Below are 24076 nucleotides of genomic sequence, written 5' to 3' on the forward strand. Positions count from 1 at the left end.
AGGTAAATTTTTTCACCAATTGGCATTGACCACCATACCACTGCACCACTGCAACTATATTGAGAAAAAAAAAACTCAACTTCATCTGAATCACACTTAGCCACCACCAGCGGTTGCTGAATAGTTCAGCCTTCAGAGTGTCTGAGCAAACGTTAATGCCAACAAGGATGTCAAGGTTGACTATATCACAGCGAAGAAAACTAAAGCTTTACGCAATAGTCTGGCGGAGCCAGGGTAGCGCAACAATAGCCGTTTCATGAAATGTCAGCAGAGATGTGATTGGATTATTAACAGCAGGTGTAAGGCTAGTTTTCTGTCATACGTCACTGACATAATTAACATATAATGACTGATTAGGCTAGTTTCAAATGATATCTATAGCATTTCATTGTTATGGAAATTATTGTGCGTTATGTTACATCTATATATATATATTTTTTAAAATAATTGATCCAAATTATCCAAAGGGCTACATTACCATACTAATATTGGCAACATTGCTAGGTACACACATTCACCTTTATGTCGGGCTGGTGATTCATTAACTGAATGTGTTTCTGGTATCCAACGCTCACTTGACAAGTCAGGCAGGACAGCCACATGACAGCATGTACTGAGAAATAGAAGGGACTCTCAAAAAAGAGAGAAGGTAAAACGCCTTCTTAAAAGACACCAAATCCAGTTTGTTTAACAAATCATAGCCATCTAAAATGTGACGCCGACTACACACTGCTTTTAAGACGTAAGAAGGCAAAACGTTTGGAAACTGCTGGTTTAATATTTACCATTGTGTTTTATTTTGTTTAAAGCTTGTTATTTTATCCATTGTTTCGATCTTCGTATGACAAATAACTAAATCTGTTAAATAAATGTAGTGAGGCAGAAAGTACAATGTTTCCCGCTGAAATGTAGAGGAGTATAAGTAGCATCAAATGGAAATACTCAAGTAAAGTACAAGTAGATAACACTATATGAACGAAGATATTGAAATTATTTGGAGTTGTTAAGATGAGCTGGAGATGAGCTGTCTGAGGATAGTGTAATATAACAAGTAGTTAAACTACCTGATAATATATACGCTGGATACTACTGGTGCACCATCAGGGAGAGTTAAATATGTCAGATTGGAGATCAGCTGGCAGACTATATGTGAAACTACTGCCAGTGTCAACAGCATTTCACAACAGCAGTGAGTTTTGTATGCGTCTCTGTTGTGGAGATGACATTGCTGAACACACAACGTATCCAAGGACAGCCCTCCTCTTGCCTTTTGTGGCCACGTTTCACCCAGTTATTGAAGTTGCCTTTGCGGCTTGGCAGGTGAAAGTGCGCGTGTGGCCAAGTCCCACTGTGAATGACCTCCATGTCCTCGACCTGGGCAAATCTGCCATCTCTGTAATGGCCATCATATCTCAGCCCCACTGTTCGCGCTCTCCAATTGTGTTTTACGTTTTCTCTGTGTCCCTCTCTCTTTTCCATTCCCACTGCCTCAAGTTATCGTATAATTACTGATATTAACTGTCAGCCCATTGAGGAAGATATATGCATTTACAGGTATTTTTTGGCCCTCAATGAGCACATCCAATTTACACAGCAATCTCAGTGAAATACATTTGGGCTAAGGAGTGCACTTGCACAACGAAATTTGATGGCGACATATAGGTAATATCACTGCTGATCTTTTTTTCCTCAGTAAAATAACCCCTTATTATTTGCTGAAAATTACCACCATGATAATGGAGTTATTATGCTGAAGGATAGCTGTAGCTTGGCCAAACAGTGGAAGTACACAACCGCCCGAGGCGATCTCATCAAGGCAAATAATACATTTACAAAACATTTCGTTCTCAACAGTACATTAGGCAATTCAGTTTTCCTACCCGGCATGTGAATATCCTAAAACCATATCATCTACTGCGACCAACTGAAGAAAGAGCTAAAGCACGCTTCTATAGAGTAAATAAGTGACATTAATGCAAATCGAGTTAAGTGACCACTATGCTTAGAAAGGAAACAGAGTTGAAACAGTAGACTGCAGTCTGATATGTTGTTCTACAGTTCCTCTTCCCTCCCTCTGATTTTTTTTTAGCTTATCTAATGCACTCTTCCATTTGAATCTTTTGTTTCCTGTGTTCTTTTAAATGTTTTAATGCACTTTACATTTATTTTGAATCTCATTATTGCTCTATGTTCACTCTCCATGCATTTATGTGCCACTATTGCACGTCATTAACTTTGTTTCCTCTATTTCTATACGCCTTTCTGCAGGTATCTCTGGCTCTCTATGTTTTTGATATGTGGTTAAAAGCTTAAAAGTAAAAAAAAAAAAATTCTCCCCACTTGCCTGCTAATGTGGGCATTGTTGTGCTTCTTTCTATAATATTGTAATGATTGACCTTACTAGGTACAGTTTCCTGAGATGACTTATGTTTAAATTTGGTGCTATATAAATTAAAATGAATTGGAATTGGCTCATCTGTAAGGCATTTTGATTTACCAATGTGTATGGATTTTTAAATTTGCCTTGAGTTTAAGAGACTTCTGTTTTGACAAGATTGCAAATCCTCTTCTTTTTCTTTTTTCTTGGTTTAAATGTGTGCAAGTGCATGTTTTATTCACGTTTTTAGAATAAGAAACCCGGACTATCCTGCACCATTATATCACAATGACATACTGTAAAACTGGATGGATATAAAAGGGCTAACAGTCTGCTCATAAATTTCCAGGAACAAATGTTTACAGCAGTCCTCCCTTGACTTTTCTTTATTTTTTCCCCCTCGAGAATTTGAATGTGAACGCTGGATTGGGCTTCTTTCCCGGAGAAAAAGAAAATATGTGAGAGGTGCTGGAGCATAGAGCATGCTTGACCTCTTGAAACAACATGTTCAATTCACTGTTTGTGTCTGTTTTTTGAGTGATTCAACTCCACTTGTGTTGACGTGGCCAGATGGTATTATTAGTTTGCTAGCTCCGAGCATTACAGAAACAACTCTTGCATTGTAAGAAGCTTGGTGAATTTTGCTGCAGTATGCTGTTGAGGAGATCAGGAATAATATTGAGACTGGAGTTTTGTGGTGCATTAAGTTATTTACTCTTAACTATGTCTACAAATTTTTCAAAGTGAAGCTTATTTTCAAGTGGCAGTTTTAACTGTCGTAAGATCTGAACACAATCCAAACGTCTAAACAAATACATTTACCATATTACTGGGAAATATGAAAAAGAAATGCCAGTTCGCAGCAGCACACCACAGTGGCTGGGGACAGCAGTGGGGATACAGGATTATGATTATGATGCTGAGATTTGTTAGCGGCCCATATGATAATATGACAGAACGTATGCAACAGAATAAATGTAGTAATCATGGTATAAACAGAGTCACAAACCAATGATGTTTCAGGCTGGCAGACTACTTTAGGCGAACAAACCCAGTGTGACAACTAGAAATAAGATTTATACAGTTATTTATAGATGGGAAAAAAATGCCGCCAAATGCTCTTTGAAGCACTGTAAGCAGTTTAGTTTGGTCCAGGTAGAAATTTTATGATCAGCTCGCGTTCTATGTCCATCGTTACATCGATTTTCTTCAAACTGAAAATGACTCCCAGTATTACAGTCACGCATCAATCTAACCTCTTTCTTGCAGGTCCATGTGTGAATGTGGATGCAGAAGTGCCATACAATGCAATGCCACCAAGAGCCACTAGGTCTGGCTCCAAAAAAAACACTGGCAATTGGCTCCCATTCAAAAAGCGTCAACGAGACTCATGAAATGCAAAGTCAATTGGGATTAATAGCGGTCATATGGTCAGGTTTTGCATGATTGAACTACGCTTGTTTTGGTGTTAAACTGACATTAGCTAACTAGCGCAGCTGATAAAATCGGCCAACAACAGTTGCCATTTCAGCTAGAAAAACGGATGTCTAGTCTCTCAGAATTATCTAAACTTCCTTTGTCTATCTCTGACTGCTATGACATTTTTGAAAATTACCAAGATTGATGAGTAACTCTGCCATCGCTGTACATGACAATGGAAAACTTGACACACCACAGTTTAAACATGGATTATTGTTGCTGCCTTCAAATGGAACTCATGAGCTCGTATTTATGGCATGGGAAGCCGTGTGCACGGTATGGTTGGTGTTCATGTGGTTAACTTGTAAGAACACGGTTATGAGGCAACGGCAACCTGGCAGGTGTTGAGAAGCCACAGAGGCTAAAAATTTAGCAAACAACATAAAGCAGGAAATGCAAAGGCATAATGACAGAGGGAAAAGAGGCCGTTGGAACATCAACATATAGAAGAGACGTATTATTAAGTTACAATGAAAAACTGTATATGACTAAAACTTTCATAGACTTCACCATTTCCGTTAACGTTAGCAAATACGTCACTACTCACAAACTCTGAGCGTTCAGAGTTTTCGTGAATACCACAAGAACACATACATACACACGTACATATGGACTTTACTTGTGAACACAATAAACACAACCCTATTTGAAGACCAGAATTGTGTCGCAGTCATTGTTACACCCAAAATATCCGTATTTGGATTTTTAAACTCTCTATACAGCCAGAGTATTCATTAAAACAGAAAGCTGTTGAGGTCTGGAATGCCTCAGAAACACTAACATCCCACTGCCCATTCAATTTCCGCAACTTCTGACCAGTCAACATGTTTAAGTGCATCAGGATCCAACGCACTCCAAAGTGCACAAATTACTCCCTCTTCCTAAAGGGGTCTAAATGATATGCTTTTAAGAATAATTATTCTCAAAGGCACACAGATGTAGCGGAGCAAAAAAGAGAGGTAGAGTGCCTGTATGTCCCCGACCTTAGCCGTGATTAGCATAATTGAATTTCAAACGATCGTGGGAGTATTGAGGAATAGGGAAGCTATTGAAAGTGTGTAAATGGTCCACAGTTGGCCCACCTTGGTAATATCATCTTAGAGAGTGTGGATGCGGTTGACTGGAGGGTTAATGTGTCAGGCTAAATAAAGTAAATTAAGTGAAGGCATGAAGGAGGGTCAAAAAGTCACGTAAATGTTCTGTGTACATCAGTCTGTGATCGGAAGATGGACTTTTATAATGTTCACTGAAACTCTTCAACTTTACATGAAGTATTCATACTTTTTATGCACTGTTTTGTTATTATCTGCCAACAAAATGAGTGATGTTTGTATACATGTTCGACATCTGGCATTTGGAAAAAAAGGACAGAATCAGTCCTTCTATTTTTATGTTTGAGTGATAAAGCCCTATAACAGCCGTAGGAATTATAACAGGAGCAAAGGAGGAAGGTGGATGGCATTATTACGGAGCAGTGAGGAAGTCGGAGTGGATTTATGGGTCAACAGAAAGTCAAACTTTAACGCAGGGGGACTTTGTTTGTTTCCTATTTCCAACTGCTACTGAATATTGGTTTCTTTATATTATGAACATTATCATTCCCCTATTTCTTTTAAAAAGTAGTTGTTATTGTAACTATGACGACGATGGTGTTATGACAATGATGGTGGTGAAACCAAACTAAGTAATTTCTGTGATTTGTAAAATGTTTTGACGGCATCGGCAAACAATGTTCAGTCTTCTGATTGGGATTCAATGTTTCATCCTGAAGGCTAGTGACACGTGATCTATTCAGATATTTTACTCGGAGGACTTGTTGGTTATTTTGTTTGCAATTTCAGAGTAATTTTAAAATGTCAGCTGCTCTCCATTTCAGTGACTCCATCTTTCCCGCAGTGCTCACTCAACCTGTGCCATCTTTAATTCTTCCCACCTGTCGGTGGTCTGCCGACATGACGTCTCCTCCATGTGAGTGCTGAGGATGTGGGGATATGGAGATATTCTCCCCTCTCCGTGTCATTATGATGAATGACCGGAGAGGTGTGGCAGTGGGTAGGGCAGGTTTCTCCTTGTGGAGCGGCGAGCTATCGCTCAAGCAGGGCCTCTGGAGTCGAGATGTCCATAAACATGCACATAAAATCAGATCCTTCAGCAGGTGGTATTCTGTCCTTGGCAGAGGAACGAAAAGTAAAATTGGCATACATTAGAATGAGGGTAGCCATCCCCGAAGACAGACTGTTTTTAGTTATCTGTCACTAGTCGGAAGTCAGAGGCTGCCTAAGAGCCCTCTGATAGGATTTGATTTCTGCCTCAGAGGGGACAAAATGTAATCTTGGCACTCAAAACAGCTGCTGCCCACCTCACAAAGGAGGGGAAATTAATCACATGCCATCCATTAAGGAATGGAACATTCTAACTACGGCAGAGACAATTGAAATCAAAATTTCAACAAAAGCATTCAGTTGAACTCTCTTCTTAATTCTCTATAGTCTGTTAAACAGCAAAGTGCCTCATGAATACAAATAAGTAATTTGCCAAACAGATTAACCATTTACAAACTCACACTACTGTGAAGCCAAGACAATCATGTTTTCCGGGAGAAGCTCTTCTTTTAAAAAGCTCCAGCATAGCTCATAAACAACATATGTTCACAACAATTATGGTAACCCTGGAGGCAAATTTAACCTTGAGTCTTCATAGCAGATGTTGGCAAAAATAACAGAGATTATAACAGCTTTAGATGCATGATTCAGTGGCATTGATGAGGTCCTATATTGGTCATCAGTGTCTGCTGCTGTGCTACTTAAAAAAAAAAAAAAAAAAAAAGCTGGGCGATAGAACAAAACATCACACACTTGGCTTTGCTATTGTCCACCCACACTTTAAATTTGAAGGATGCAAATGGTCATGTTTGGCAGTGTGTGTACAGACTGAGCAAAGGATGCTCTGGGCCTATTGGAGGAAGCTGAAAAAGAGGTAGCAACTCACATATATGGCGTGAGATGATGGAAGTTAGACACTTTAGTCTTGTCTGTCTTAAACAGCATGATGCAAACAATACCAGGAAATGTTGGTCACTACAGGAAAAAACACTTGACTTTTACTTATTTTAGCTTTGTAATTTTGGTTTTCAAAAGATTTTGTGATAGGTGATCATGAGCCGGATGATGAAGGTTACTAAAGTCCTGCAGAAAAATCAACATTTCTTGAAGACTCAGCATATTTTTGTAAATGAGGGAGAACTTACTCGCTTTTGCCAATTTTGCTGTTAATTTGGAACAGGAAGGTATTTTTTGTTTCATACTTGCCATTGCTCCACTTTTGTTAAACACGGCAGGTCTGGTCCAATTTGACTTGGATATTATGCGGCCTAATCTACGAGTCTGAGGTTGTATCAGGGGTTTTAAGTGCATATGTATACGGGTAATTGGACTGTACGGCCTTGTAATTCTTTGGTGTATTGACCAATAAAGAGACTGCCACGGCCACAGAAAGCTTTATGAGAAAACTGCTAATTTATTAACATCTCAATGTTTATATTTATTAGCAAAATACCAATGATGACTCTTACATGCTGATGTTTGCCAGGTATATTTATTACCATGTCCACAATCTTAGTTAACATCTGCTAATAAGCACTAAATACAACTTGGAGCTGAGGCTAATGGGAGGCACATCAGGTTTTCAGGTAATTGGTCATAAATCTGCATTGAAACAATACAAACTGTGACCCGATAAATGTTACTGAATTAAAAAGGGATGGATAATGTTCTGCATTCATGCCAGTCTCCCCAATAGTTGAATTTTTTTCAAAATCACAATAAAAAAATAAATAAAAAATCTGCAAAAAGTCACTACTGTCAATGTAATGGTGGCGCTGAAGGAAAAGTCAAGGATCATCATCTGGGAACCATGAATACCTGTACCAAATTTTCTATCTGTTTTACTTGATGACAAATTTCTGTCTGGACACAAGTGTTGGACTGAACAAAAGACACTGCTAACCTTGCAAGGTGATTGTTCTTATGCATATCCTGTTTAAGTTCATAACATGTACTGCATTTTGTTTGTGCTCGCAAAAGGTTTTGTGTCAAGCAAAACTGTAAATAAAATTATGGATTTAAATTGAAATAAATCATATGTAGAAAATTAATTCTTCAGCGCATTAACAGAGAAATGTAACCTGAACCAAATATATATATTTTTATATCAGTTTACCAGTAGAATATACTAACCTCCAGTGAAATACCTGTATGTCAATTTTCACCAGAAAATGTTTAGTGAGCACTATCTCTCATTGTTCCAGCAGTCACATCAGGCCACTTCATTGTAAATGCATGTGAGCTTTCCTTGTCCTCCACAGTGAAAGATCAATGCCAAAAGAGGTTATAAAATTGTAACCACATCTCATTCTATTTTTATGAGCAAGTTAATTTTAGAACCTCCGGTGCGCCAGGTTATCATAAATATTGGATCAAGGGATAAGTGACTGAATATTGGGGTAACTTGGCTGGATATATGATTAGCCCTGAGGGCAAAGTTGGTGAAACTGCATCCCCAGTTTAGGGTACAGTCCAGGTAGAGCTAAATGACCAACAGTCGTCCAACTTTACGGAAATAAAAATTGGAAATGTATATTTGCTTTAGCATTGGTTGAGGGTCCGAATTGGAATTTTAGCTTTGCTAGGACCATGCCTCTGAAGATGGCAATGTTGGCTTGTTTTGGAATGCTTGCCATGAACTTTTGTAAATACCTTGACCTTTTCCTTTCGTCAAAGTTCTTGCACGTCCTGTGAAATATGTAAACATCTAGTTTGGTGTGGATGGCACAAAATTATGACATTCGTGACTTCTAGACATAATTCCTTAGGTTATATTCGCAGTATCTAAGCACACGGTCTAAAGTGCATGACGCAGTGCATTTGTGGTGTTTCCAAATCTACTTTTGCTATTTTAATGGCAAGTCATCTGAATGTAAAATAAGGCACATTTTTCACAGGGGGTTGTACTTCATCTCTTAATTATTTAGAAGTGTGTTTTGGGTGTAACATGAAATAAACGAATCAGAGCCATCTCCTATTCCCTTTAAAAGCCCGGCACGCTTGCAGTTTGATGGATTGCTACTGTAAGGGTGGTTTTGCCAAGTACAAGAAAGAACTCTTCTCTCCAGAGGAAACAGATCTCCTTGTGTGCAGATTGAACAGATCAGTGTACACAAAAATAATCTTTCACATTGTAAACTTTTTATTTAAAATGTTTTGCGTGCTGCTGCATGTCCCTATGTCTGTAACAAGCAAAGCATTGTACAGCTGGCTATGTGGGCTCACATTACTCTCTTAAAAGAACAGTAAAATACTCCACCATTGACTCAGACTTGTTTTTTGTTGGCCAATGGTGCAAATCGCTTTCTGCTGCCTCAGGATAGCAAACAATGCACCTGAACACACGTCATTAAGACAAACACACCCATGGGCACTCAGAACATTGGATGGAAAATGACAACTGCTTCTGTCTAAAACTAGTAAAGACAGTTTAGTTGTACTTGCCGCCACTAAGCGCTGGGTGCATGATAAAGCGCCTAACAATATTGGACATCCTCTGACCTGTATCACTGTCAGCAATTTCAATTTTAAATGAAATGTCTCAAAATTGATGAGATGGTTTGCCATGAGACTGTGTACAGTTGTTCCAAACACCCTCATCACAAATTGTAATAACTATGGTGATCTCTTAGCTTTTCATCTTGTACCATCATCAGGTCAAAATTTTCAATTTGTAGTTGGCAAATAGCTTAAAGCACACTCTGTTAAAAAAACAAAACAAAACAAAACAAAAAAAAGAAGCTTTGACTCTCAGTGATGGATTGTAAATCTAACAGGTGTGCAAACAACCATGCCAAATTCAAGATTCCAAATGCAAAGCTGGTTATATGAATCCTCTCCCTACCAAATGGCGAAAGCTTAAGACTCAAGAAAGGAATCCATGATCAAAATGTGCAGTGACAGTCCAAACCAACAGACACACAAAAAGCTACACACACCTACTGCCGTTACAGGCAGTTGACAGACAGGTGCAGACACACAAATGCAGGAACATGTCCATCTGTCTGTCAACACATACACACTCAGACAAGGACACAAAAAGCTCTCTTCTGGCAAAACCTTTCCACAGCGGCTCAGAGACGCTTTGACATCTTATCCTTCCAGTTTACCTTCAGTTAATGAAGATGTGAGAGAAGAAGCTTTCAGAGTTCTCCTGATGCAGCCTCTCAATATGACACATTTCAGCCTCAGGAATTATACATTATTGAATGTAACAACTTTATGCTTAACTTGTCACCCTTCCTGCTTAACAGCTGCAACCAGATTATATCTCAGCAATTCATACAGCACTATTATGTATTATATGTCTGCTGACTCGCTACACTGAATATGTACTTGTATTGTTTACTTTGTCACCATGTAACTGGCAATAAAGGATTTTTTTTTTTTATTACAACTTGTGCAATATTTGTATAGCGTATTACCTCCCGATACCCAAAAATGGTAAAGAGGGAAAAATAGATGATAGCAGAGACATTTCATCAGCTCACATCATCTATGAGTGTGACATTTTAACAAGACAAATAATCTACAGTTGATGTAACAATTCTGTGAGTACAGCAATGCTTTGAGCTAAATGCTAATGTAATATTATAACACTGACAATGTTAACATTGCTTACGACATTGGCTAATAAAAGCAATAAACACAAAGTACAAGCTGATGGTCGTTCTACAAACCTTCTGAGAATGTTAGGAAATGTTTCAGGAATGTTTTCAGTGGGAAATTTGAATTTCTGGTTGAATGTTTAAGAATGTTCTTAAAGGTATGATAAAGTTCTCTATAAACATTCTAAAATTATTTTTTGTTACCATTTTTAATACGTTGTTCATATGTTGACCAAATTCCTAAAAAGTTTTCAGCAGCAAGTTTAACATTTTAAAGTGATAAATCGTGATTTTAGAATGTTTTAGAGAATATTGTCCTACCTTCAAGAAGAAAACTATGGGAACAAAAACAGAATATCGAAAACATTAAAAGAACATTGCATAATTTCTAGCTGGGTTGGTTCTTTGAAGGAAGCTGATCACAAAGCAATTTGGATAAATCAAAAAGGTTACCTGATGATGGAGCTATGAGATTACAATTAACCCTCCCGTTGTCCTCGGGTCAAAATGAACCGCAGCTGTGTTCAACCAAGTTCTATTTTATTTTTATTATAACCCTCACAGCCTCCTTGTCACCAATGATCCCCAAAAAATATAAAAATAAAATAGAACTTGGTTGAACACAGCTGCGGGTCATTTTGACCCGAGGACAACGGGAGGGTTAATTCAGTGAGGTGCAGGAACATTTCTGTACCAAATTTAAAACATCCAGTAGGACTCGGCAAGTTACAATTTTGAGCTGCTAATGTTTGTGAAGGTAAAATCACCTAACACAACAATGTAAGTGTGGTTCCCATTGAATCTAGGGAACAGAGGGCAACATGAAATGCAAACTTGTATTTGATGTGAATATGCTCTTGGAAGAAAGGCTAGGCTATCTCACCAGTGTATTGTGCATCATTTTGAAGACATACCTGGACTGATTGGTTATAAAATGTGACTCTTGGCATCAGTCACGTGGAGGAACAGATCTCTCATTTTGGTCCCAAATTTCTGACTGCCAACTCTTTTTGGTCTCCATATCATAACCATCTGTTTCTCAACCATTATGTACTGTTTGGTACATTTTCTTCATCTGCTTAGATGCTTTGAGAAAGCAACCTGAAGTCATTTGTCTTCATGACAATGGGGGTGTTACAAAATATGCATCTAAGTGTGGATTTGTTTTTTGTAATGAATGCAAAGTGTAGTGCAAGAAGAACCACATCAGTGCAATGATGGCTGTATCGCCTTATAAGAATCAACAGTGCTCACACGGCGGCTGACACCTCCACAATAGTGTTTCCTATCTCTTGATTGCAAGAACCAAAAGACAGCTCTCGGAGGGGTTCTGTCCTTTTGTAATTACTGTGTGTACGCTGTACCACGACTGCCCGTGCGTAAGTAGAGGTTCTCTGCTCCTCTATATTCTTAGTACAGTTTGATGAATGGAGGCTGGTTTGAACCCTCCCGCACCACAAAGCCAAATTGCAGCTATCTGCTGATGTGTTTGAGAAATAACATTCTCCATCTTGCCCTGTCGAGATGCCAGGTTGTTTGGTCTGGCGGGGATGTATTAAATGGTATATTGATAATTGAAATCTTTGTGGCTCTAGCGATGGCTTTTCTGCTGACTGCGATCTTTTAGGCAGATGGTCTCTATTACTCATGTGCAATTGGAGAACAGAAAGGATGTGGCGGAATCTGAAAGGGCTTATATAAAAATCAGATTTTAAGAGATAGCCATGTATTGAGATTCTACAAGACATACAGAATACATCAACAGCTAATTGTACACATTTTCCCCAGCAAATATGATGGCACATTACTTTTATGAATACAATAATGTTCCTTTCTTGTATTTCATAGTCCCCATTTGGTATACCACTGAATATTTCAAACATACTTAATAATTGATAAATGTGGACCTTACAGGTTCCCTTTGACTATGTGCATCAGAGCTATAACCAGATCACTGCAGCACAAATGAGAGACCTCTTCATTTCAATCTCCTCACAAATATCATATTGAAGGGTAATAGCCCATTTTTTTTCGATTCCAATGGACCTCGTGAGTGCATTTTCACCCATGGCGCCAAGCTAAAATAGAAATAGAACAGAATGTTGTTGACAGTTACCAATGTCACATAATCTCCCCCTGAAGGACAAGCATCAAAGATCAATTTATTTTCCTAAATGCTATTCATCTATCCATCTCTGCTGAGCGCCCAGGGACATTGCATATCGGAGTTTAAATCTAATGTTGCATGAATGGAATCTACAGACGGGCAAAAGACAATACAATGACAGAAGGTGGACAAGAGAAAGAGAGAGAGGTGACAAATAAGCTCATAGAAAACCAATAATAAATTGAAAAAGCGGTATGAAAAGTGTCATGGGAAATGGAGAACCCTTTTCTTTTGTTTTCTCTGGAAAACTATTTGCTGTGCGTCTACAGAAAAAGACATGGCTGATCCACTTGTATGTAAATATCAAGGACAACTATTGCAAAAGATCACAAACAAAGTGAAAAGTGCTTATTAGATGGAACTCAATGCATTATTAAAGCTAATTGTAAGTGTTTCGTTACAAACACCCTTTTGGCTCCAACAGTTTTCAGTCTTTTTTTAGCACATGCAAAACCTGCAACTTCTTGCACTTCATAATTGCTCAGCACACATGGGAAGGGGAGGCTTTGTTTACTGTACTGTGAGCCAGCAGATCAATTCCTCTCTCACTCTGCCCCCTTTGATAATTGCTGAGCAGAAGATGTGTGTTTACAGTTACAATTCTGCCAGCTCTGGACCTCTTTGGACAGGAATAAAAGCTGTGAGGCTGTGAGGTGGATGGGCGCGGGGAGAGGATAAAAAAGCTGGCGGCATCTTTTTGAAAATGCAAGGGCTGATATGATCGGTGAAAAATCAATACTATTAAAAATGAGGGATGGGCCAACAGAAAGCCCTTCAAAGTGTCAGATCCAATAAAAGATGGAGCTTGGGTAATTAGCCACTGTGAGAAAGGCACAGATCTACAACGTGACCTTGTGAAGAATTAACATTCAAAAGATATACTAACAGAGTGAAAGGAATCGACAGATATGCAGTTTGACTTGGTAAAATATGCCTAGTTTCTTATCAAAATATTTTAGACAAACTGTGCGACCACTTATTTTTATACACTGTTACCTTTGTATGTTAAATATTCATCCTGCTCTCATTCCCAGGGTGTCAAATACTGCTGTTTTATCAAAGCCTTTTATGTCTCAAGTGCACAAGGTGCCTTAATGTTTTGGCAACAAAAACCATGTGGTTTGGGGGGTTAGGGAAACGATCACGGTTTGGGTTAAATTTAATACAGTCACCATTTGGTTACATTCAGGCACCAAAACTACTTGGTCATGCATTCGAACACCAGTCTCTTCGGTGAAACTTGGGTTTGCCCAATCCAACCACCTCTGACCTTTTCCCTCCCAAAACAGAATTTCCCCCTCTTTATACTTTCTCACATGACCTTCTTCAACCCGGCTCATCACAGTGCATAAGACATGAGGTCTCTTCTTTGTATGTTTTAAGATGGCAAAGGACATCTTGTGCGTATCTCTCTGACGCCATCAGCTTTGGCAGAATGGCATTATTTGAAGCCATGGGAATAAGAATGGGCTCAAATAGTAGTTCGGTCAGTTTGAGACATCTCATTTCCCAAGATTCTTGATCTCGTAGCACCAGAGGTGTCATAATGAGGCAAACTGACGGAGCAACACGTCCTCATACTGAAATGACAAGATAGGTCGATTTCCAATGACTCCCAAAATTACAAAGAAGTGAGTTTTCACTGTCCATTATAGGACCAACACGTCTTGATACCTACACAACAGAGTAGCCTAAGTGCCAAAAGGACATGCATGACTGTTGAAGAGGAAAACAAATATAAGAATGAGAGAAGCCTACTAATCATTCTCTCTGATCGCCATAAGAACAGCAGTTCTTAAAGGGTTGGATAATTAATCTCATGGGTCATGAGATTAACAGAAGAAAGCAGGAAACAAATAATTTTTGCTTGCTGTTTCTTTCCGACTTCAATCTTTTTTTTTTCTTCTTGTAATTACTTCATCACTCTGACAATTAATAAAACAATGAGAAAAAAAAAGTCTTTAGTTGACAATAACAAGGAGACCAGAAGACATTTTTTCACAAGCTAAAAAGGCAGAGAACCACGGGATTAAGTTATTCACTGGTTTTCAAATTGTTCAATTGAAGCCTAAATTAAATGTCAATTTAGTAGTTAAAAGTAAATGGAAGTATTAAACAGTTTTTTTTTGGTGGTCAGTTCTCTTCAAAGAAAAAACTACAGTTGAATAAAAAAATACCATTTTATTCCAGTGCTTTCTTATTTTTATTTTTTTAAATTTATTTTATAGTACTCTATTAATCCCCGAGGGGAAATTTCTTCGCTACAGCAGGGGGGCTCTCAGGGGGGAGATGCTGCAGCAGGCTGCCACTAGCGTGGCGCCAGGTAACCTGACCTGAGGTGCATGTTTTTGGATGATGGGAGGAAGCCGGAGAACCCGGAGAGAACCCACGCAAGCACAGGGAGAACATGCAAACTCCGCACAGAAAGGCCCAGGACCTGATTCGAACCCGGAACCTTTTTTCTGTGAGGCGACAATGCTAACCACTGCACCTCCGTGCATTTTCATCCAGTGAAAATGTTCATAATAATAATACATTTAGCCCCACAAAGGGTTTATGCTCACCACATAATTATCCCCTCTACTAATTTTTTTTTTTTACTTTTGCATACACTGTATGTTAGATTAAAATGCTTTCTCACATATAAATTCAATGAGTCCAAAGTCCCTTTGAGTATCTTAAAGCACAACATCCCCAGCCATGAGGAGCGGAAAAGGTCTAGGAAGGAGGAAAATATTATTACCCTTTTATATCTTTGAGGAGGCAGGCGTCCAATCCAGCCACCTACCCTTGAGATATCGTAGAGGCTGATTGTTTATGGGCTCCCTATCCCACCCCTCGCGAGTGTCACCACAAAAGTGACAGTGCAAAGGGATACCCGGGCATGGCTATGAACCGCGTGCTTCTCCAGAGAGAGGGGTAAAGAGAGGCAATTTCTGGAATGATGGGTGCCGGAGATGATGCCCAATATGCTTCAGCTCTTTAAATTTACAGCCTCTGCAGCGCTGTGTAAACAGCTGGGGAGCAAAACAGGGTGCTCTGCAATTTTCTCCTCGCCTTTTACATTTTTTTTCCCCCCCTCTCCTTTTTTTTTTTTTATGCTCGGTCGGCAATGTCCTTGAGAGAACATAATTTTAGATTTCTCTGGAGAAATACTTAACTATAGTGCCTTGCCTATTGTTTGGATGCCAATATTGCAGTTTTTACTTGTGCATCTATCACCTGTGACAGAGCAGAATTGTTGTGCTAAATGTTTACAGGCGGCCATTGTTGCCTGTATAAGCGCGCAGGGGTTAAGAATACTGTTGTGAGCAGGTGTTTAATGGAGAGTTGTGGATATGACAAGAAGAATTCACTGCTTTCTTGATGGAAGGCCATTATTATGAATCCTTTTTACGATGCCTGTCGGCTGAAGGAGTTCTTTTGAGAATATAGACTCTTTGCTTTCTGAGCAATATAGTATATCAAATGTATAAAATATTAGGATCAACTGAATATTGGGCTGCACAGTTCATACATCAGGTTTATTGCCACAAGGTTGAAAAAATATACAGTATACTCTTCATTGCCTCCTCTGTCTACACTCACCTTCACAACTGAAAGCTCATTCGGGTTAATCAGCATGGATGATCAGCTGGTTGTTGTCACGGTCTGTTTTTATTATATCGATTTTTATATAACTGCCCTATTTTCATATATTGTGTAAGATTCCTTAATTAATTAACCTGATGGCATCTTCCTGTTAAAAGAGTTTTTCATTTCCACTGTCAAAGATTATTTCTGTTAATACAGACTGATTTAGGGCTAAATAAATAACAAGGAATAGAATTGAACAATCATAGGATGTGCATCAGAGGATGTGTTACTTAATCTGAATTTACATATTTTTTTTATTCAAAAGGACATATTTCAAAATGGAGGATTTTTTTTAAATTTAGCTAATTCCTTACTTCTTTCATGCTTACTTGCAAAACTTCTCTTGGAGAAGGCTTTGCATTCTTACACAAATGCGCAAGTGACCCAGAAGCACCCAGAAGGTCTTTCATCTCCTACTTGTGCAGGAAATGTTTTACTTTATCTCGCAAAACCTTTGAAGAATGGAAGAGCAAATCGATTTTTTTTTTTCCACTTCTATCGAAGTTCATGCTACTTCATGCATAGCCTAGCTGTTTCAAGTTTATTTCCTTTGCGTAGGACCACACCCAAATTAGGGGAAAAAAAATTTACTATCACAAAGTGGCACGGGGTGATTTCAGACAACTTTGTACTGTTCAACAATTTTCTTGTTTTAGGGAAAGTAAAATTTACAAGTGGTGGTTCAAAATTTTAATTAATGTAGAAAATAATCAAAATCACTAAATCAGAATTATATAAACTGAACCTCATACAAATTTAACATCCTTTTCACCATATCATCATCATGCAAATCCTGGCAAATCAAAGGTTTTTCTGTTTTTGTTTTTTGCAGTTCAGTAGTTTGAAGGAACATTTGACTTCTTTTAATTGTCAGCATGCCAGTCATTGTCCCGGTTAACATCCTTTGTTTGCATTCAACAGTGTAACGTTACCTCATGTATAATATTCCCTCAACCATCTCCAAGACTGATCACACCTTAGTTGCCTCCAATCTAAGTAATGGACCACTTTGTTTTACCAAGACATTTTTAAGAATGCCAAACTATCCGCTCTTTATTTCTATCCAGTACAGCCCTGCTCTAATTACGCGTGGTCGGCAGCTGTATCAATATTCTGTAATTGTTTCCGGTGCTGTTTTCGCCTGCTAATTTTCTTCTCACTCCTGGGTGACATTTTTGTGAATGAATATTGCCAGCAAATGCAGCAAAGCAGTTGGGTTTACGTAGCAACTTGTAGCCGTGAATGTGCTCCTTCCTTGTGAAGAGGTGGCTTTCATCACTATGGAATGAACACTTTACGCCAAGAGTTTGCTCACTTTTATGGGTAAAACTTGCCAAAAGAAAAAGTGAGAGGTTTGCAGTACGGAAACCAAAAATATTCTGGCAGAAACAATTTATGCCACATGCCCAACCAACCTCTGCAGCTATTCACAGCCTCAAATATGAAGTCTATTCCCAAACCGTTGGTTTTAGTAGTATAATGTACTGCATAAATTATGGTACAAATCTCCATGCTCATGTACTGCTTCAGAAAGTTTTCTTTTGTGAATATCTATCTTCTTTTCTATTCATAAGTGTTGTGGATATGACTTCACTTTACGCAGGGTTGTGCACACATACCACAGACCAAGAGTTCATACAGTCTCAAGCCTTGCAGGTCAGCTCCCTGTTGGCAACAGAGAGAGAGCTTGTGCCAAACATCTTGAGCTCTGACCTCAAGAGAAATCCATCCCTCGCTCTGGTCTGCTCGTCTTGAAAGGAAACTTTTTCAGACCTCGATGCAGCTCGATAGAGGGTGCTGTGGGGGGCCACCCGCCTGCTGGTGCTATTGCTCTCAGGTCTCGGGGCCAAAAAAGTGAACACGTACTGTGAGACTAGACTTTGTTAGCGATTTGAGAGAGCGAGCTCTAAGGTTTGCTCTGAAGAAGCCCTGTTTTTGCCGAGTTTGTGACTGATGGTGCACAGCCTGTACCCTACGCAGTGCAGAGAGGCATTATGCAAGTGAGTGTGGATAAGGAAGTGGTTCTGTCCACCCACAGGGATGGAAGTCGAGAGTGTGTGTGCATGCGAGTTGATTATCGTGTGAGGGCAGAGAATAAAATGTGGTGGTATATCTTGATACATTTTCCCCTGCTGCTGTTAATGCTCTCGCACATTTCTGCCCGGTGCACAGAAAAAAAAATCCACTCCACGACCCCGACCTTTCATGTAATACACAATAAAATGTTTAAGTGGCATACCAGCACCAGTGAACTCAAGATGAATTACCTCATATTTTCCGGGAAGCTCCACATCCTTGGAGATGACATAACATTCAAGACTTTGGTGCAACAAGAAAGCACAAGATTAAAAAATATATTTAGCCGTTATGCTGTAAACATATCTTTAGCCACCAGACCATTTTGTTATTGCTTTGTTTATATTTCCAAATGCAGACTGTTTATCGAGCATCTTGTCTCATGATTCCCAGTGTAGGAAGGGTAAATAGCTATATTACGTCCTTGTTGCGCCACATTACTGTGTACTCACTTTCGCTAACTTCAAGCATTTTCACATGACGGAGAGGAGAACAAAAAAATAATGGAAAACATAATACATATTTCAGCCAGGGAAACGAGTGTGATTGAAACGCTCGCTGATGATGATGATTCATGCACACAATGAACCCAGCATCCCAAATGAATGACGCCATTGCGTCATTCAAACTCATGTTGAGCTTCGGCATCAAACTGTCACCTGTAGCTTTTAATTTCACATGTAGCCCCTAACCGTGGCAGGAGATTGTTTGCATCAAATCCACCTAGAAATATGACCAAAATAAAGAAATAAATAGAAACTTATGGACTCACTTTCTTTGTAGCTTTCTTTTTTTGTTATAATACATGAAAGCGCTGGGTCCAAGCTATCTTTACCAAACAGACTGCTTTGTACAACACCTGCATAAACGGACATCCAGCGGGATTTGCAAATAGGTTCCACTGATCCCATTTTAAACTTTTGTGGTCTTTCCCATTAAAGTCCTGTTTGAAAGACATTTCTTAATTACAGCTTTGAAAATACTTATTTATAATTTACCTTGGCTGAATAAATCTGAGCGAGCACTGAGCCAGACGACCCATAATCCTACATGCTTGTTCGAATGTGGCATCGGGGAAATGAAACACAGCATTTTATGGTTAGGCTGAATTATATATTTATGGAAGTGGAGCGGTGGAGGGGTGGAGGCGTGCGATTGTTTTTAACGAAAACCGTTTATTCACTGTAGTGAAATGAACAATGCACCGAACAAGGGGCAGCCATGCAGTTTGTATGAGTCCACCTCGACCTCGGGAATCCCTGCAGGGGAAAGCTTTTTCAAGCGAACACACACGCACACGCACGCACGCACGCACACACACACACACACACACACACACACACACACACACACACACACACACACACACACACACACACACACACACACACACACACACACACACACATTATGTCTGCTCAAGGAAAGATTGCCATGATAAACATGTCTTCCAGGAAAGGGTAAGTAACAGAAGGAGATGGACACAAATTATTGGATGCTTCCCAGGTCTGCAGAGAAATGTACTTGAATGTCATTTCGTATTCATATCACACATAGCAGTAGCGAGCACTGCGATTGGCAGGCACTTTTACTTTCATTTGGAAATAAACACATACCGACAGATTCTCAATAAAAAATATATGTTAAACAGGAACAAAAAAAAAAGGGGTAAACTCATCTTAAACCAATATAAATGTGACCCATATGTAATGAACTATACACACGCATATTTTACATTCTAACCGAGGGTGATAAAACATTTTGAATTATTGAAAACAGTTGCAGGAGGAAATGTATGATTACTCTGACACGACGGGACAAAGGAAGACTATTTTTGTGAGCTGTTTATGTATTTACAACGCCAGTTGTGGCCGAGGTTTGGCAGAATTGCTGGGGTAAATGATGCACAAGTGAAAGTGCAAGATTAATAAGCAGTTTATCCCAGGAGGGGCTACATCTCCCGCATCTTAATATGTTGACTGTGTTCCTTTTGCAAGAGTGTATGCATGCACACAAGCAAAACGCTAACAAAACAATAGCACACAGGCATTTTAAGTTCCTCACATAAAAGCCCATTCTCATCACATGATAAAATGTCATCAATGATTAGCAGATTGCATATTTGACGTGTGAATAAGTTAAGTGAGATGTTATAATTAATTTAAAAAAAAATTGGGGGAATTTTGTGAAGGAGCGGATTGTCTTAAACTCATTTGCACATGGATTTAATGCCCCCATTGTACTTCCTGCTACAAGAAGACACTGTTCACAGCAGTCCACAGTTAACAAGGTCCCTTTGCAAGTAGCACAGCTCAGAAAATGCTTCCGGTAACAGAAAGTGAAGAGAAAAATTGAGAGAAATGCAAATGAGCTACTGATTATGCAGTCCCTCAAAGTAAATGAAAAAAAAATAAAAGGAGGAGGGTTTTGGGGGGGGGAGGTGGAAGCAACAGCAATTACCAGAAACAATGTGCTGGTTACTCAGGATAATCGACAGACCTCAGCATCAATCGTTTTCATATATGGGTTATTTCTTCAGTGAAGAGGAAGCTTCAGTGAAAACTGGAGGTCTGTGGATTAACAGGGGCCCATTTTTCTGGAAAGACACACTGCGGAGTCTTTCAAATGTCACTTTTCAATGCTTTAAGCTCCCCAAACAACCTTTTATCCACTTGCATTGTGTTCTGTTGGCAGCAGAATTTTTTTTTTTCATTTGTTTAAGACAAATTCCAATAACTTTTTATTTTGAAACATAAACAAAACCTATGAGCCCCATTCTGAATCAGGGAATATATTTTAGAGTGACAGGAAATAAAACCTTTCTTCATTCTCAAGGATGGCTGTTGTCTAAAAGAAATTCCCAAAAGAATATCACTCTGCACAACAAACACAGATAACAAAAAAATTGGCACAGTTATTTCAAACACACAGAATTGCATCTCAAAAGGTACTTATTCACGTGTAGCAGGACAAAAAATAATCTACTATACATGCCAAACTGTCCTGCCAACAGGAAATAAAAGCAACAGTGTACATTTATAACTGCAGGCCAAGATATGGGCTCCATAGATACTGATTTTTTTTTTTTAATATCATTTTCTGAGAATATTTGACTATATTTAACTATCAGCAATGTAGGGACAGCAAAGAAAAGAAAAGAAAAGAAAAGAAAAGAAAAGAAAAGAAAAGAAAAGAAAAGAAAAGAAAAGAAAAGAAAAGAAAAGAAAAGAAAAGAAAAGAAAAGAAAAGAAAAGAAGGGCAAGACAGGAAACAAAGTTTTTCCAACCAGCTGCCAGAGCGCACCGGAATGATGCTCCACCACTTTTTTTCTCCTGGTGAGGAAATAAATAGTCACTGTTCTCTTGATATGACTGAAATCGATTTTTTTAAGCACTTAAAGATCCAATTATCACAATCATGTCATGCAAGAGAGCCCATTAAAACAAATCATCTGGTCAAAGTTGTCATATTGCCATTTAAAGTATGTTGATTGATTCACGAAGCCACTGTTTTCCTGCGTGTCACAGGTGGTGTCCTGTAGTTTAGTAAATAGCACTACACCCCTGACAACCAGCCATCGAACCATAGACGTTGCAATTACCGTACGTGGTACGCTCCTTAGGCTAAAGACATAAATGTGTAGCAATAACACATTGTACAGATGCCTGTAATTGCGGATCTGGTCGATTAGCTTGTCTTCGAAAACGTTCTGCCATTGTTGTTGCTGCTTGGTGCCAACTGACCCTGTCACGTTCCCATGCCGCCCCTACCGTTCATGTGCACATTACATATGCGTATTTGAAGATGTGCACAACCAATACTCAAAATGGATGCAGGATACATGAGGCAGCAATCAAGTGCACGCAAGCACATAACTAACAATAAGTATGTGCCAATTGTCAAGGGCATAATTAGAATAAATATTTGTAAGATTTTGTGACAGACATTTTCACATATTTTACCCTAGGAATATTTATGCCTTGAATTCAAAGGATGAGTTCACCTTAATTATAAAAAGGCAGTTTTTTTCCCCACTCCTTCCTTGCAGGAATTGGTCAGGCATGAAGCTTCAATTTATTTAATAACATACATGGATAATTTTCATTAATTGTTTTATGTTTCCTCTCTATCACCAACCCCTTAACAGATCTTTACAAAAACTACATTAATTGCCTGCCAGTGACACAAACTGCAGCAGCTGTTACTTTGGCCCACTTTACGCTTAGTCAGGTCATTCATCTTGGGTGAACGGGATAGTGACGGGATGTCAAAAAAAAGCGAAGATTAAATGCATCCACAAAGCATTCAAGATTAACTGAAATCTGATTGTTCAAACCACTCAGGCAGGCATTCGAGCCAGAAGTTGTAAAGATGTTAATGTATCTGCCTCTCCAAGATATATATGAAGTCTTTATTTCTCTAAGTGTAACAAACGATCTGTGGGATGGTAAATGGTCTGCACTTATAAAGCGCTTTTTTTACCTTAGTGGTCGGCACAGCCCTTTACAAAAGTTCCCATTCAACCTGATTACATACCAATGGAGACAGAGCTGCCGTGCAAGGTGCTCGCCTGCTATTGGGAGAAACTTAGGGCTCCTTATCTTTCCCAAAGACACTTCAGCATGTGGACACGAGGAACCAGGGATTGAATCGCAAACCTTATGATTAGTGGGCAACATGTTCTATCATCTGGGCAGTCACCCCCACCAATGTTTTGATGGTAAAGTTGGTAGCTCTCCAACCCTGGCTTAACTGTAAAAAAAACTATAGACTGTACATTAAAATGGAGGGAGTCTCCAGGGGCCGTATTTCCAAAGATTCCTCGGACTAAAAGTTACTCCTAGTGGTGAAATTCTAAGAACACTTTTTGGAGTTGTCACATTTTCTCAGAATATCCCCTTAAAGTTGAGAGTAGATCCTTGTAAAGATAAAAGTTATTCACAAAGCATCTTAACCCTTAAAATACCTCCTAAGGACAAAAACTGTTCGGAGCAGGGAGGAGGACTTTTAAGCTAAGGGTTTCTGTCCTTTCCTTGCTCAGAGTTGCTCTGAGAAGTTTCCTAAATCACTCCTAAGCTTAGATTCCTGGCTAAAAAAAAAATTCTCAACCAGCTTATCTGAATAAGGTCACTTCTACCTCCAAAAAAACAAGATGGCGACAGCCGAAATGCCAGACTTGTGGCTTCAAAGTGGCAGATCACCAAACAACGGGTGACGTCACATCGGGTTGTCGGCCACCGCCAAACCAAATGACGAAAGTGCAAAAATTCTGTTTTATGGACTTTACAGCCACCCTCTAGACTAGACTGGAGACTGGGGCAACCCAAATGGATTTCTATGGGATTTGTCATATGACAAGCAGACACACATATGTAGCTAAATGCAATCCAAGTGTCCTAAATCTCTTCTGGACTCTCTCTGGATGAAAGACTCTTGAATTGACAAGTGTACATGGCACCTTTGCTTGCCTGCAGATGGAGCATTTCAGCAGGTCTACATCGCCAGTTGCCGTTACTTTTCTTTCCAATTGGTGGCTCATGTTGGTGTGAAGTCCAACACTGCCACCACTGCTGCTCTGCAGTTCAATGATATGCCGGGCCTGGTTTGGAGAGTTATGCATCACTAGCACTGG

Source organism: Brachyistius frenatus, unplaced genomic scaffold (genome assembly GCF_029030835.1).
Source record: "Brachyistius frenatus isolate BFR_SWC_R1_liver_20210118 unplaced genomic scaffold, ASM2903083v1 Contig_81, whole genome shotgun sequence".
In the NCBI taxonomy this organism is placed as follows: domain Eukaryota; kingdom Metazoa; phylum Chordata; class Actinopteri; family Embiotocidae; genus Brachyistius; species Brachyistius frenatus.